At 45.6% G+C, this 15,947-nt stretch overlaps 1 protein-coding gene across 7 annotated transcripts in view; it reads left to right on the top strand.

Annotated features, from left to right (window-relative positions):
• Positions 1–15,947, top strand: part of SYT16 (synaptotagmin 16) — a 100,952-nt gene that overhangs the window by 7,400 nt on the left and 77,605 nt on the right. Inside the window, exon 1 of one of the 7 annotated variants that reach the window (XM_072338733.1) lies at positions 8,470–8,542. The exons of 4 other annotated variants lie outside the window; for them this stretch is intronic. The gene's annotated coding sequence lies outside the window, so the exon portion shown is untranslated. Of the gene's footprint in view, positions 1–8,469; positions 8,543–12,161; positions 12,232–12,678; positions 12,698–15,947 lie in introns of those variants that run through there. 2 more of the 7 variants (XM_072338732.1, XM_072338735.1) reach the window with 2 other exon arrangements.

The raw sequence follows: 15,947 nt of genomic DNA on the forward strand, positions 1-15,947 counted from the left end.
GTAACTGTACAAAATGAGCCTAAAAGTATTTTTTTCAGACAAAGGTAGGGGGGACTGAACCGCTGCCTGTCCCAGGATGGATATTTTATATTATTGTTCAATGAAGGATTACGTTTTAGTTGGTGAGGTTATGATGGTTGCATTCAGACAGAATTTGTCTTTTGAACAAACATGCCTGTTGCGTGAAACTACAGCGTAGGTACAAATAAGTTTAATTTTCAATTATGAAAATCCATTTGGAAGTTTTGTACCTCTCGCACCCCACAGTTGTACATGTCATGATGGAAAAGTGAAAGACAGCCCGGAAGCAAATTAAGGAATGTTCCTGCTGCCAAAACTTGGGCTGCCTATGTTTTTTAGGACGGGTGTCTGTCAGCCCTTCTGTGATGCTGTATGTCAAGGGTAGTCAGCTTGCTTGGTTTTGAGAGACACCTGCCAACATTTCCATGCCGTGGAGAACTGTATGATGTGCACCAGGTGTCATGGAGAGCCATGGTATGGGGCACTTCGTGGGCTGGAGAGTACAGTGAATTCTCTGAGGTCTCTCTTCTTGGTTATGGAGGAGTTTGTATCCAACGATGCTCTCATTTTTGCCCCATTTCTGGCAAACTCTCACCTTTTTGACTAGCCAGGAGCTCTGAGGCTCCCTGCATGACTTAGTCTGAATTGCTCCAAAATGGCAAAAGAGCTGTAATTCAGCAAAAGCAAATGGAAAATACTATCCTGAGGAAGGGGTCCTCGAGCTGTTGGTTTTGCTGGCCGTGCTGATACAGCTCAGTGTGTCCCAGTTTGATGCTGCTGATTTCCTCTTCATCACTGGGTCTCACTGTGATATGTGCTGCAATGACAAGGAGACAGGAGATGTGCTGTTCTCTTTGATGGCTATGTTTTCTCTGCAGGTGGGTTTAGGAGTGTCCAAATGATGAAGTTTAGGCCTTTAGTTGAGGTGACAGTGCTGCCATGTGCTCAGAAGCAGTGACTCAGGCCCCCAAGCTTCCAACCTCACATTGAAAATCAGCAGTTCCAAGCCTCAGAAAGGGCACACTCTCTGTCCCTTCAGCCTTTAGTCTGTATACTGCTAATTTTCAGGTATTCTGCAAAAATGAGACCTGGAAACAAAAACATAAAGCTGAGTTTCTCACTTGTAATTACATCAATAAATCGATAAATCACTAAGTAACTTCAGCTTGGTAGCTCTGATAACTCCTTCTGCAGGGAAAAGAAGTGGATAAAGGGTTTCTGAATAACCTGGTGGGGGAGAAATGACTTTTATAAGCACATTGTTTTCAGTGCTCCACAGCAGGAAGTGTGCAGGACATATCATCATGTATTTACCTGGCTGAAGACACAGGGACGTAGCCTGGAGAGATGCTCCTCTTCTCCTCATTTGCTTTTCTATTGCTCTCTTGCCTCTTCCCAGTTCAGTTCCTTACTCTGTGAACTTCTGTTTCCTGCCTGGCAGTGGAATACAGTCGCAGCTTCTGCTCTCACCTCAGTTTGTGTTTTGTTCTCCTTTAGACCAGGGAAAGGAGAGACAGGGAGAAGGAATACTTCTGCATATGGTGTTGCTTAGCAGCCTTTGCTTGCCTGGAGTCACTGGGATGTTGAACAAGAAGTCAGAACTGCCTTGAGCCAGACAACACTTTCACTGTTGTGCCATGGAGTCTTGCTCCTTTGGCATTTCTCTCTTAGGTCTGTTAAGTGGAGCAGCTCTTTAAGAAGCATTGGCAGGTACTTGAGTTCTGTGTTATGGGAAGGACTGAGTATGAGGAGTTCTCCTGATTTGGTTGATGCTGTCATGGTTCCTGTGAGCAGGTGGGTTAGTGGGGAATTGTAAGGCAAGAAATGTCAGCTCCCTTGGGAGCTTTAGTTTTGAATTCAGCACTTACTTGTTTCCTTCAGAACATAATCTGTTCCTAAGACCTTTAACTTTGGCATATAGTTGGCATTCAGTTATAGTATGTAAAGATTCACTCACCAAATCGCTTGGTTGTGCTGTAACCCTCGTGGCATATGCTGCACAGCTTCAGCTAATGGGCTGACAGCAGGTTATGTGCTCCATAGTAGGGTGAGGAGTGTAAGGCAAAACCACATGGTTAGTAAAAGGTTTGTGCCATGATAATCACAAGGTAGCAGCTGCCTTGCCCTCTCTTCATTTTCTTTTGACATCCACTCAACTTCTTTTATAATTACTCAGGCTCATCATGTAGGTAAAAATAGCTTCTCTATTGAAGGAGAATGGATGGTTTTTAATGGTTGGGTTTTTTTTCTTCTTTAACATTGAATGAATTGTGGTCAAGTCGGAAACTGACAGAACAGAAATGTATGTTTTCATTAGAGAAACACTTGATTAGGTTAATTGAATGAGATTCAACATGCTGTGCATGTGGCCAACTTAAAAGCTTTCTAACTTTGTCTTGGGTGGAGGTAACAGTATTTCAGGAGTATGAAACACTGAGGGGGCACTACTGAATTAGCAGAGGGAATCTGATTTGTTTTTGTAACAAAACTCCAACAGCAGGAGGGTGCATGTGAAGACAGGTAAACCAGAAGAGCACATCGCTTTCAGGAGGGCTGGGAAGCATTGAACGTGCTGGGATGTCCATTCTCATCCATTCATCATCACCGAACAGTGAATTCTTTCCTGTCTGAGTACAAATCCAAACCCAGAGTGATAACAGCGGTCACAGGGACCCAGCTTGGAGGAGAGTTTGTGATATCTGTGGTGATGTACCTTGTAGCAGCCTGGTTATCTTTTCTATCATCTTTTATACCAAAGTCTGAGGATCCCCCAGGGAGGCCCAGTTGTCAAGCAAGGTTCTTTCATTAAGCTGTGACGTGAGATGGATAAGCCGTCTTTTCCATGCAAATTGATGCCTCATAGGATAGGGTACAGCAGAATCTGGTGTTTGGAAAGGCACTGCAGGAAATAACCTTGAAATACCAACTTCTTGCCTGTTTTGTTATGTATGCTGGAGAGTAAGGATTCATAATGTCTGCTGGGGAGTTCTGTCCTTCTCCCAATGTTGGTTTATGTTCATGCTCTGACGGTTGCCCTGTGCCCCTATCCACTGTGTCTGGAAATGGAACACACAAAATGCAGCCCACTGTGCTCCCATTAATAGGGCCAGCATCCATCTCTCTGTAGCCCAGCACTGAGGTTGAATGCAGCAGATCTGAGTGCAGCAATTGTCTGTGTTAGAAGGAGCCAGTTAGATCCTCCATCCTGTGATGCAGTTCACGGGACTAATTGTGACTTTTGGGAAGGGACCAAGGGATTAAATAAATACAATATTTACTTTCACCTCTGTTAGCATCTTTATTTTTGCAAGATAGAAAGATAGTGACGTTGAAAGTCCTTCTTAAAGTGCTAAGCCTTATCTTATAGATGCACCTGTCTGCAGAGAGGCCAGGGAAACACGTGTTGTCCAAGCACTGCTGAGAACTCTCATTTTAATTATTAGCTCTGCTTTATATGACGTCTTTAGAGCTAACTATAAGAATCTCTGCATCTGGATTCTGGGATGATGAAGTGATGGAGACTCTAGAGGGCAGTGCAGCATCCTTGTAATATGAGGAGCTCTAGTATTTTTGTTTTTTTTTTCCTTTAATAACAATCTTACTCATTATGATGATTGCTAAAATATTTGGCAGTAGTTTAGGCTTTATTATAGAGAAGGCTTTGGCTGCTGAAAAGTTTTGTGCAAAGAAGACCTGCTCTTTGTCAGAGAACTCCAGACATTACATTGGCTGTGCTGATTTTTAAGAGCTTTTAATCACTTGTAGGATACTCGTGCAGGATTTAAACAAGCAACCAGCCTAACCTCAGCGTTCCTGTGCATCCACATCTGAGCTATTTGTTTCCACATTGCTTTCCTCCGCCTCCAGCAGCATATCTTTTTGACTGGAGGTGCTGTGTGCTTTCCTTGTGTAGAGAAGAATCAATAAATCATCATGTCAGCGAAACACAGCTTGAAAAGAAACTTCCCTGTGCTGGATGGTTTCGAATTAAATTTGGATGGGAACTCAAATGTGCCATACGTCTGTCTGCAGATAACCTTATGAGGCTGCTTTCAAAATGATAAGGTGGTGATTCAGGTTGGCAAGCTGCTGCTCTTAAGGATGTTGAGCTACAAGCTCAAGACTGCTTTAGCTGTCAGAAGGGGTCGGTAGCTCCTTTCTGCTCAGTACAGCTGGCTGATTACCTAATGAGCATTTAACACTGACTTTTGCTTTATGACCTTTTGTGTATCTGCAGAGTGAACCAAAGCCCAGGTCTGGCAGTGCAGGAAGGCTGCGGAGCTGGTTGTCCTCCGAGCATTTGCTTGCTGTGAGCTAGTGCAGGAGCCACACTTGGGTGCCTGCAGTTCTTTTTGGAAGTGTGTGTGCACATGCAGATAATTATCTAGAAGGATGCTTTGGAGGGCATGCTTGGCATACGTGACCCTCTTTCCCTGATAGCAGAGAAGAGGTGCACACAGTACCACCTGCTGTTGTACAGCATCAGCAAGGCTCACTGCTGTGCTTGCGTCCTCCCAGATGTGCCATGGGACTGCCCCTACCTTGGGCAGCACCTGCACACTGCTCACACAGGTGCACAGAAGAAGAGGATCATCCCAAACAGTTGCTCTGGGTGCATGCAAGAATCTCTGAGTGAACTCAGCATTACAGAACAGATGACTCTCCTTTGATGTGCATCATTTCTGTTCAGGGGCATTCCATTAATAACATTACCTACAGCTACTGCCTCGTGTGTTATGTAAAATACAAAGTGAGCATCCCTGGGCAAAGTGTTTTCACTTCTCTTTGATACTTTTGAAATAATCTGTTTGTTTTCTAACTAGGATGCGCCTTGTCAGCCTGAGCAAATTGGAATTGATAGGTAAGGATAAACAGGAGATAACAGACGCAGGGCTTTAAATTACGGGGCTGAAAAATAAGACACAGCCATCCCTGACAGTGCTTAAGGCCAGGTTCAGTGGTGTTCTGGGCAGTCTGTTCTGGTGCAGGGTGGCCCAGCCCATGGCAGGTCTTGCAAATGAATGAGATTTAAGGTCCCTTCCAACCTAGACCGTGCATTGATTCTGTGAGCTGTCACAGGTGTTACTTGGAGCAGCCCAGCTGCAGCATCATGGAGCTCTGTAGGGGCACAGCAGGTAACATCAGCCGGGTCCATTTGCACTCTGGGATCTGTAGGGCATTTTTTCACAGCTGGCAGCAGTGTCAGTGAGTTCAGCTGGCCAAGTGAATGGATGCTGTCTGTTGGACAGCCCTGCTTTTCAAACACTTGTTCTCAAGTATGTTACTTATCAGTAAGTCTTTCTGAATCCTGTTGACTGCTGTGTGATGTGTTGCATAGGTGTTACGTAGAAATGACAGTTAATTTATGTTTGTGCCAACTAATTTCACTGTTTTCTAATTAGTTAAGGTGTGACTTTAAAGTGGATTAACAGAATGATGATAAAACTCCGTGTACGCACTTCCCTTGTGAATGAAGGTTGTTATTTCTCTGCAGCTTAAAACTGATCTGCATGTGCTATCTTAATAGATTTAAATTAAAGAAACAATCAGCTTAATTGTGTACTGTTGTGATTCAGGGCTGCTTTGGCTTTTGGAGAGGAGATATTGCAGAAGGCCTTACTGCTGTTGAGCTGATATGCTGTGAGTTCTTGCCTTTAGCATTTCTTCTGTGTGCATCTCTGCCAGCCCTTGTAATGTGAGTGGCCCTTTCCCTGCTCCTGCTGCTGCCTTCATTGTCTGCTTGGCATTCTGACTCTGTTCCTTGGACTGCTGGTGCTCCAGCTGTTCAGCAGCCGAAGTAGAACAGAAGAAAAAAATCAATATATATATATTTTTTTTCCTGCAATTGGAGAGTCCAAACAAGGCTGTGAGGTTTTTAAGCTCTTTTCTTGCTGTTTTCCTCCAGGTGATTTGGTCCTCCATTAATGGGGGCAGATCTGCCACTAGATGCTGAACTTGGCTGAGTTCTGCCTGTTTTGACAACAAAAGATTAAAAAAAGAAACCCTGACACACACAAAAAGCCTCCCTGTAATAGTTCAAAAACAGCAGCGGGTTCAGTATAAGCAGGCTGTGAATGTGTAGATTTCCCATGCTGTGCCTAGAACTTCCATTTACCAGCTACAGAGAGAAGTTAACTGTCCTCCTAATGACAGATACCTCTGTCAGCTGGGTCAGTAGGGAATTAAACAGGATGACTCTGGGCTCTAAAGCTTATATACTGGTGTTACTGCATTCATAATTCTTGCTCTTGAATGATGACCATTGGGCTTTTAATTTTCCCTTTATAGGTGTGTTCCTGGCTTATTGAGGTAGAGCTGATGCAATCATCACAGCTCCCCAGCTTTGCTGGAATTACTCTGCTACCCTAGAAGATCTGGCTGAGGTTCTAAAATGAAATGCAGTTGTGTTTAGCTGTTAGTGAAGGCTGTCCTCACCTGCTGGGCTGCAGGCATGTGGCAGCCTCAGAGGAAATGTGGACCATTGCCTGAGTGAAATGGCAAAGTGGGTGAGCAGTGCTGGAGAAGGTGCACCACTCTGCTGTGTTTTGCTGTTTGGCATGCTTGTTCCTCTGGTGCTGCCACCTGGTGTGGTGCTGCCACCTGGTGTGGTGCTGAGTGAGTCCTTTCTGGGGCTGGGGAGACTGCACCTTCCAGGGCTCTTTGGCAGTGGGTCCTTTCCAGGGAGCGCAGACGGTGAGTGCTTTGCTAGAAAGGTGTGAATTTCTGCTGCTGGAAGAAGAAAGTGCAAGACAGGGACTGGTGGGTGAATCATGAACATAAGCTGCTCAGACTTGACAAGTCTGTTGCAGCTTTGCCAAGATACAAGGGCTGGTGTCTGCCACCTCTCATGACCCTCTCAGCAGTGACATGAGGTGTTGGAACCATTCAGGTGTGCTATGCTTTTGTGCCCAGTGCCCTGCCTGCATCCAAGAAGGGTGCAGTGTTAATCAAGAGAGGGATGGCCAAGCCACATGGGATCCTGGTGTGCTCTATAAAGTTAGTACAGCAGGAGCTTGCAGGTGCTTCAGCATCTTTGCCCTGTGGTTTAAATATAATCTTTGCACACCTCCTGGGTAGGGGTGGTAAGAGGCAGAAGGGCCAAGCTGGCAAAGTCCTTGGAGTGCTGGCAGACAACGAGAGGAAATGAAGTTTTCTGGTCTGCCCCAGGGCTGTGAAGGGCAGCATAACTGTCGTGGTTGGAAGAAAGATGTGTCTAGCCAGCATCCTGTCTGTGACAGCAAGCAATGTCTGTGAGGAACACAGGAGCAAGGCAGACAAGAGAGCTGCTTCTGCTCGCATGGCTTCTCCCAGCTACCACGATTCGCAGTCCTCAAGCAGAGATGGCTAGCAGCTGCTTTGCTTCCCCGAGATGCACAGATGTGAACTGCAGGCTGGCAAGGTCACTCTGCTTTCCTGTAAATGGCAGACATGTGCAAAGTGTAATGGATAATTCCATGATGTCAACGACCAAAAGCAAACGTCTTGCAGGGTGTAATTGTTTTTTCTATAGTGTCAAGAGCTTTTATGTGTTCAGCATAAATATCTTCGTATTGATTGGGAGAAGGAGATAAAAATCGATGATTTACAATGCAGAAGTGCTTAGAACATGACATTAAAATGACTCTGGAAGACTTAGCTCATAGGAGACATAGTAAATACTCAGGAGGTACAGGAAATGAAGAGGCTCTTCCCAAGTCCTGAAATCAAGCAATAAATTTAATAGAGTCTGTCTTTTTCCACCTAATGGGTTTTAATACTGACTTTCCTTTAGCAGATTTACTCTCACTTTTGATGTTTGGCTGTGGTTGTTTTGTTACTGTTTTCTTGTTGATGTAGTTCTTGTTATTTGGCTGTTTAGGACCTGAGGCTGATGGGAGGCTGTTTTATGAGGAAGCTTTAGCTTGAATGAAATGGGCTCCAAACCCTGTTTTGACTGGTTTTGTGTGCTGATCAGCAAGAGGGTGTCTTGAACGGTGGCTTCTTAGGAGCACAGATAATCGTAGAGAGTAATGGTGGAAGGACCACAGGTCCATTCCCTTGCTCCGTGTATAGATGAGCTTATCTAAATCACCTAACAGATCTTCCTGCTGCATCATATCTAGTAAACATAGAGATCATATCATTCTCTTTTTATACATAGTAATTGTATGTTTCCCTCACTTTTTCAGCCTAAATTGATCCTTTCTTTGCCCTCTCCTTGTGCATTGAGATATTTCTTCACCTTTCGTTGTTTTATTCTTTCAGTGGGCATTTACATTGCTCCTTTCTTTATCACCGGTGTGCTCCCGTACACTAGGAGGAGTATGGAGAAGTCCTGAGAAGTACAAGAGCAGGGGTTGCTTTTCATGCTTTATGCAAGGATGATCACAGCTCCGTTCTACCAAATGCAAACATCTCCTGTCACATGGGATATGCAGCGTAAAGGCAAGAGGAGGGATGTGCAACTCAGCAGTGCCAGGTGCAGATGGAGCTGACATCTCTTGGCTGTAGGTGCTGTATAGTTATAGAAGACTCTTCACAGGTGAGAGGGTTTCATTGCAGAGAAGCTTACAGGCTTTTCTGTGTCTATCCTGAAAGTGATTTGTTGGCAAGATTAATTCATATGAGAATTTGATTCCTTCAGGGCTGCAGAATGAGAGACTGGAGAATGGGAATGCAGTAGTGGCTTGTGTTGCAACTATTTGTATTTTGTTTTTGTGTCAAGCAGGAAAATGCTGCCTTTCCTTGCTGACAGCAGCTGCCATTAGTAGCTGTTCCTTGAAGAGGATAAAGGAGGAGCTCTGGACTTACTGCAGCTTCTTCTCTGAGGACCTCAACTTGAGTTTAGGTTTTAAACCAGAAAGAAAATGTCACTGTAGGGATGAAGGATCCTAGATTGCATTGTTACAGGAGCAAGGGTCCATGTGGCAGTACCTGCCAGTGGATTGCTGGTTTGTTTTGCTGAAAGTCAGATGCTGCATTCTATGTGAGGGGCATACAATGTGGGATGTTCCTAAAGCTCATCCACGTGAGCAAATGGTCCAGAAGGCTTTACTCTGTGCATCAGACACCTGTAAGTAGCAAGGCCAGGAAATTACCTGAAGTAGTTTTTTCCATGGTTCTTTCAAGAATTTGTGTGCTGCTACCTGCAGATACAAGTAAAAGGTGGCATAGATCTGCTGTCTCTCTCTGCCTTTCCTGAATCTATATGGGGGAAAGAAAAACTGTTCACTCGAGACTTTGTCTCATCAACGCACAGGTCAAATTTGACTTTGGCTGCTTGCTTTAATTGCTGTTTAATGGAAAAGCTATAAAAAGCCTTTGGAGCAGTCAATAAGTCAGTAACACGTATGGCAAAATGAGAAAGCACGTGCATTCCCCAGATGACATGAGAACAGCTGGGGGTGTGATTTTCTGAGGTCTTTCCACCTTTTTTCCCCTAGAAGCTTGAGGGAAGCTCTGTCTGTCCCTTCCACTGCCTTAGCCCAGCTGCCCAACTGTGCAGAGCTGTGTGTGCTGACTGTGCATTGCCCAGCACTACCAGGGAGCTCTGCCCAGGATGAAGCTGCAGGGACTCTTATTGTTGGGATTTTGCAAAGGCTACTGCTGAACAGAGGAGAGTGCTGTGAACTGAAATAATTAGCAGTGCTTTCATCATTGAAACATGGATTGCTTTGTGTGTGCAGTATGAGTACTACAGAGTTTAAAGGAAAGAGCGAAAGGTGTTAATGATACCTCCTCATTAACCTAATCCTTCAGATGGGTGTTTCCAGGATTAGGTCCTGTTTTCTCTCCTTGCCAGCAAAGTGATGCATGATCTGTATTCCACCCCTTCCCTGCTGTGCCTACTCTTTCATAGCGTGGCTGCATAGCATCTTGCACTGTGGTATCCCAGTCATGGTTGACATCTGTGAAAGTGATAATGCAAAGCAAGTCTCAGTGTGCCAAAATGGGCTTTATTAATGCATACAGATGCGGTTGTCGCAGAGCTCCAGATGAATGAAGCAGGTTTGTCAGTGAGCAGGAAGGCTGCCTGCTCAGTGCTGCGTGTTTCTCACCAAGGGCTGTATGCACTGGATTCTTGATGGGAAACCAACCTGGTTTCTGGATGACTGGTTAGCTGTGCTGATTTGCTTATACCTGCAAAGCCACGAGGGATGCAAGACTGCCCTTTGTTTTGTTTTTAGGAGTAAAGATCTGAATGAAGAGTCAGTTATGCTTTTTGTTATGTGATTAAATAGGTCTTTCTTTCTCCTTAGCGTATCTCTTCTTCCTGTGCCTCTCCTATTGCCTCAGTTTGTGGTTTGTTGCGGGGAAATGCTGGGTAGAATGAATTTGTGGTGGTTTAAAGCGGTCTAGGTGGCCCAGCCATGTGGTTGCTGCTGGTTCACCCACCACAAGGTCAGCATTGCTGGTGTCACTTCACATGGATAAGCAGAGCTGTCCCGGCCTGCCCTCCAGGCAAGGTGCTCAGCAGGAGCAGAGGCCTGACTGCAGAGCTGCAGCAGGATGCTTTGGGAAGAAGGCCATGCTTTTTTTTGCAGCCTGGCTATCACCACCTGCTGTTCTCTCCTTCTGCCACGCTAGGACAACCACAAACCCTGTGGTGCATCCCCTTCTCCCCCTCCTGTGTGCCCTTGTAAGAGCCTGAGAGAGCGAGGATCGTTGTGTGAATGCACAGCAGTGATTGGGAACATCTGCTCAAACCAGAGAATAAGCAGAAACAGCAATTTTGCAAAGCTGCTGGGAGTTTGGGGAAGTGGAAGTGATGAGTAAGAACTTTGCTGTCCAGTCCCCAGCAATGAGGTGTGTAGGGTGTCCTGGTCTAGGTAGAGTCTGTGCAGGGCCAGCAGTATTCCCTATTGGGGCAGCTCTCCTTGCAGACCCTGCCTGCCTGGGATGCTTGGCTGGAAGAAACGAGACTAGCAGAAGCAGAAATTCCTACAGCATGCCTACCAAGTGGTGGCTTCGGTTGGCCCATGATGCTGGAAAGCAGCTCTTAGCTTGGGCATGTCTCCATGTCCATCCAATCTGTGCAGCATTCAGCCCCGCAGAAGAGCAATGAAGTGACTCCTAGGGCCTGTCTTGTAGAAGGCAAATCACCATATGGGAGTTGATGGCACAGTGTGGCTGTGTGAGGTGTCTGGGAGGGAGAGAGAGGAAACCCAGGGCCTGCACCTCTTAAAGTAAAAGAGGCTGCATGGATGCTACTTCCTCAGCAGCTGAAGCTGTTACAGTTTGAGACAACGCTGGGGTTTGTGTCCCACAGCACTCGGGGAATGCTTGGGAAGAACTTTTACTCCATCATAAACTTTCAGAGGAGATGAGATTTGAGATTGGAACGTGATTTTTCTTCTTTAATTCATATTTCTTCAGCAAGCACTGAATTTTTGGGATTTGGTACTTCTGAATGTATCAGTGGGGTTTCTGCTTTCAGCCCTGACAGCGTGCTCTTGAGATTTTGCTATGATATTACTGTCATAATTGCCTTCCAGAGTTACATACCCTTTTCTTTTTCTAGGAGTTTCAGCACTGGAATTTTTCACTGCTGCAATACTTTTTTTCACTGTTATTTTATTAATACCCAGTAGCTGCTTAGTCCCAGACTTCTATCTCACTCACAGTATCTGTATATGATGCCCTTTAGGTCCAGTCTCCTAAGTTCTTCGCAGCCAGAAACTAATGGATTATTCAGCCACTTAGTAAATTGATAACCGTGTGTGTCATGGTGGACAAACAGGAATTAAAGTGTCTAAAAGTCTAAAGAACTTTTGGAAAATGCTTTTTCCCTCCCTAACCATCTTTTTTATGAGCTGCGAGGTTGGAATAATTCAGCCTTGGAAGACAGTAGTGAAGATGGCGAATTAATTTTCCTTCTCATCAGTGGTCACCTCCTGCACTGCAGCGATTCAGAATGACAGCCCACCTCATTAAAACTCAGCGCGTGTGTACTTGATATTAAACAAATCAGATAGCTCTGAGATTGCTTATTTATTCCAGAGAGATAAGGCTGAATTGAACCAAAGCAGCTTGCAGCCCGATGTGTTTCAGCTGAAGGCTGCTAATGACGCATCCTAGAAATACAGAGCATCAGCAAGTCCTTTGTACCTTGCTAATATTTCCCCTGCAGTAACATGAGTGCAATTATAGCTTGGAAGGATGGGAGCTGGAAGGCTGGAGGAGAAATCTGAAAAGAGGATTTCATGATGCGAAGTCAGGGGGTGTATGTGGGTGAGTGGGGAGCGGTACCTATAAATAGTTGGTGCTGAAAGCTGCTTTAGGATTGTAAGGGAGCCTGGAAAGATACAGGTGAAACACTTGTAAATGTGCTTGTTTTACAGAAAGAGGAGGGCAGTGTGCATGCAGGTTGAGGGAAGGAGCAGAGAAGGAAAGCTGGACAGGAATCCGTGGGAAGGGTGGGAGAAAGCGGAGCCTTAATGGGGCGAAGCTGGGGAAGAAAGAGATGAGTGTGAAGCTGTTTGCGGGAAGGGATGTAAAACTACCATGTAGCTGATGGAAAATTTACTGTCTTGCTTGTGACCACCAGGGAGGAGAGATTGCTGCTGCCTGCCCTCCCTCCCCCCAGTTCTTCTTTTGATTTATAGTAATAAGAAACTGTCTTTCCTAAGAGCAGATCATGGGGCTCAGCCGAGGGATTAGAGCCGCACCGCTGACCTCTGAGCGTGCTGTGATGCCGGTGAGTCACCGACTCATCCTCTGTATTGGCAGGCTGATGGATCCCCTGGCAGCTTGTTGGTGGCATCTCTGTGTTGCTGCCTAAGATGTGCCTTTTGTGCTTAAACCCTGACTTGAGAGGCAAGTTCATTCCCGGCTCTTTGTGTTTCTCTCCTCCTCCTTTTCTCAGCTTTTACTTCTTCAAATGTAGACTTCTTTTGACAGATCATCTCCATGGTAACTAACAGGACCGGGCTGCCTACAGAAATTGTAGTAATAAAGTGGTTGGTTTTTACACATGATGAAAAGATGATGAAGCACAATGATAGGTGATAAAGACACAGGTAATTGCTCTAGAATAATATTGCTGCCAAGAAGATGACTGAACTTCCCACACAGAAGATGAACAGATGGCGTATTTATTGAAATTCGTAGGCTGCGAGCAGGAAAAATGTAATTGATGGCTGTGTAGGTTTTGTTTCAGTTTACTATATGTTAAATGGAGTCGGGGAGCAGCGTGCCAGCAGATGGAGCCTGTATGCAGAGCCACAGCTCTTCTCGTTGGGGAGCTTGTTTTTCGCCTTAGCTCAGAATTCCAATCAGAGCCATAAAAGCAGCAGAACTGCTAATTGCTCTGATGCATTTGCTGGTTTAGATCTGTCGCATAGCCCTGTTTTATTTTAGAAAGGGTGTAACGCTTTTGTAAGAACAGTTGTGGTAAATTATCTCAGCCTGCTGGGAGTGCTGGAGGAGAAAGCAGAGAAGTGAGTACTTGTGAAACTTGTGCTCAGTGCTGGCTCAGGTGCACGGTTGTGTTAGTAAACAGCAGCTGTAGTTTATTTGCTACCTCAGCTGCTGAAGTCTCTCCTCTGGTAGGACCTTCTGTTTTGCAGAATCCATGGGAAGACAAAGGCAGGATTTCTGCTCCAGTTGCTCTCTCTGCCTTATTAAGCATAAGATAAAACTGATTAATCCGAGGTTCTTGTCAAAGTGTTGTCTGCCTTTGCTTTACTGTATATTTAGAGTCGTTAAGAATCATAAGGGTTGGAAAAGACCAGTGAGATCATCTGCCTAACCCAACCAAAGATCACCTAGTCCAGCTTGGTCTGAGTGGCTCCCTTGCCTCTCTGTGGTGCTGTGCGAGGGCCCTGAGCGTGCAGGGCTGTGACACCCCTGCCAGAGGGCTGGGAGCCCTTAGATCACTGCAGTGCTGCAGAAATGCCTGCAGGAATCATTATCCAAAAGGGATATCTCTGTGAGGTGCAAATAACCCCACTCATGACAAGGAGTGGACTGCTGGGACAGCAGCTCGAGCTGAAGTGCTGCCGTCAGGCTGCTGCTGCTTCCTGAGCTGCTCCAGCACCTTGGTGTGCCCTGATGGCTCCCCAGGTGCATCGGTAAGAATGTCTTGTGCTGCTTAGTGCATGGTAGGGCTCTCTTCCTCTACAGTGTGATGCTACTTTATTGATCGGGTAACTCATTTTCTCATCAGGTTTGGTAAGGAAGCCACTTCCCACCTGAGTTTACATCCTGCTGCTCCTACTCATATCGACTACATTTGTAGGACTTGCATGCAAGGGGTTTGGAGGGGGAGTGTAAATAAAAGAAAAAAAACAGGGTCTTTGTCTTACAGTGACAGTGTCAATGAGACTGAAAATAAATGCAGTATAGAACAGACTCTCTCCAGAACGCTTTGCCCTGGGGAAGAGCTGTAAATTGCAAGTTCATCACTTGGCAGTGTTTGTGTCAAACTCACCCTGCCTTCCTCCAGGTTGTCAGAGCACCCACATCTTCCGTGGCACCTGAAAAATCTGATTTGTATGCAAATTGCTCCTGTTTAGGTTAAAAAAAACTAGCTTGCTGTCATTCCTTTTTCAAACCTCTTTCCTTTTCTTACAGAAAAGGAGGGGGAGAAGAAGTATGGAGAAGGTGTATCACTTAAGTAACAAGATGAAACAAAATTGCGCTGGCAGGAGAAAGACGTGCTTTTTTGAGACCTGTCAGCCAGCCAGCAAATGGAGCATTAAGTTAAAGAGACGCCAAAGAGATGTGCTATGTTAATAAAAGAGAGGATAGGAAAGGAAGAACGTGAATCTAAGCCCTGAAAGGAGACTGGCTTACCAGCTGTATTTGAGCAGTTACTCGAGTGCGTGGAGTATGATTGGAGTTGTATTAACCCAGCTTATTGACTGTCGTCATGCAGCGATGGGTTCCTAAAGAGCCTTCTGATTCACTTTAATTGTTGGCTGTGCCCGCAGACCTGGCTGGGCACGAGGCACCTGAGCTGGTGGGGTTCCTTGAGGGCTATGTTGGGGACCATTGGGATCTTCAGAGGATGAGCCGTGTGTGAGAGAGCACGTCATACGCATTGGCTTGAGCACAGCGGTGGGAGCTGCTTGGTAGGCTTGCTGTGTGCTCCCATTCCTGCCTCCCAGCTCTGCCCCTCGCTGCCAGTTGAGTGTTTCAGGCAGTGCAGGTCAAAACATTCTATTCCAAACTTATTTTCCTGGTGGACGAGCTTGGCATCATCTCATAAAAAGGTGCATAAAAAGATAGTCATTTTGCTGGAAGAAATTCCAGAATAAGTTTTCATTTTCTAAGTTAGAAACTGAACCTTTCCTATTGCTTTTCCACTTTTTACTTCACCTTCTCTTCTTCCTTCTGCCTTTGTTCCTTCTCCTCATCTCTTGTTTTGTTTGCTTTTTGTTTCTGTTTTTCCCCCCTCTATTTGGCTGTGTAAAACCTGCTAGGAAGGTTGAGGGGGATTCTAAACTATTGTGAAAGTAGTGGCTCTTCTTGGGCTGTTTCCTGCCTCAGATGTACTGAGGTTCCTCTCATTTCCATCCTTGTCAGGGCAAAAAGAGCCTGTGGGGCAGAGTGGGGCTGTGGTTCCCAGAGCAATTAGTGAAGCTGCAAAGCCCCCCAAGAAGTTCTCAGCCTCCCTGATGATGTGCACAGACATTGATGACGTGTGCAACCAAAAGTGGAAGAGGATGCTGTTGGATCACTGTGCTTTGTGCTGTGGCAGAGCAGAGCTGGGGCTGGAGGAGAATGCAGCCTAGTAGAGGGCTCATTAGAGAGCAGCAACCTTTCCCTGCATTGCCTGGCATGAATTAAGAGCACCTTAGTAAAATGAGCATGAATAAAGATAAGGCTCTAGTGAATGCCTTGCCTTAGTCTTAGGTGAGTGTTTGGGTTATGCAGTGTTCCCAATGCTTCTGTGCAGTTGAGCTGCAGGACCCAGCAACTCATAGTGATGGGTGTGTACACAG

Source organism: Excalfactoria chinensis, chromosome 5 (genome assembly GCF_039878825.1).
Source record: "Excalfactoria chinensis isolate bCotChi1 chromosome 5, bCotChi1.hap2, whole genome shotgun sequence".
Lineage (NCBI taxonomy): Eukaryota > Metazoa > Chordata > Aves > Galliformes > Phasianidae > Excalfactoria > Excalfactoria chinensis.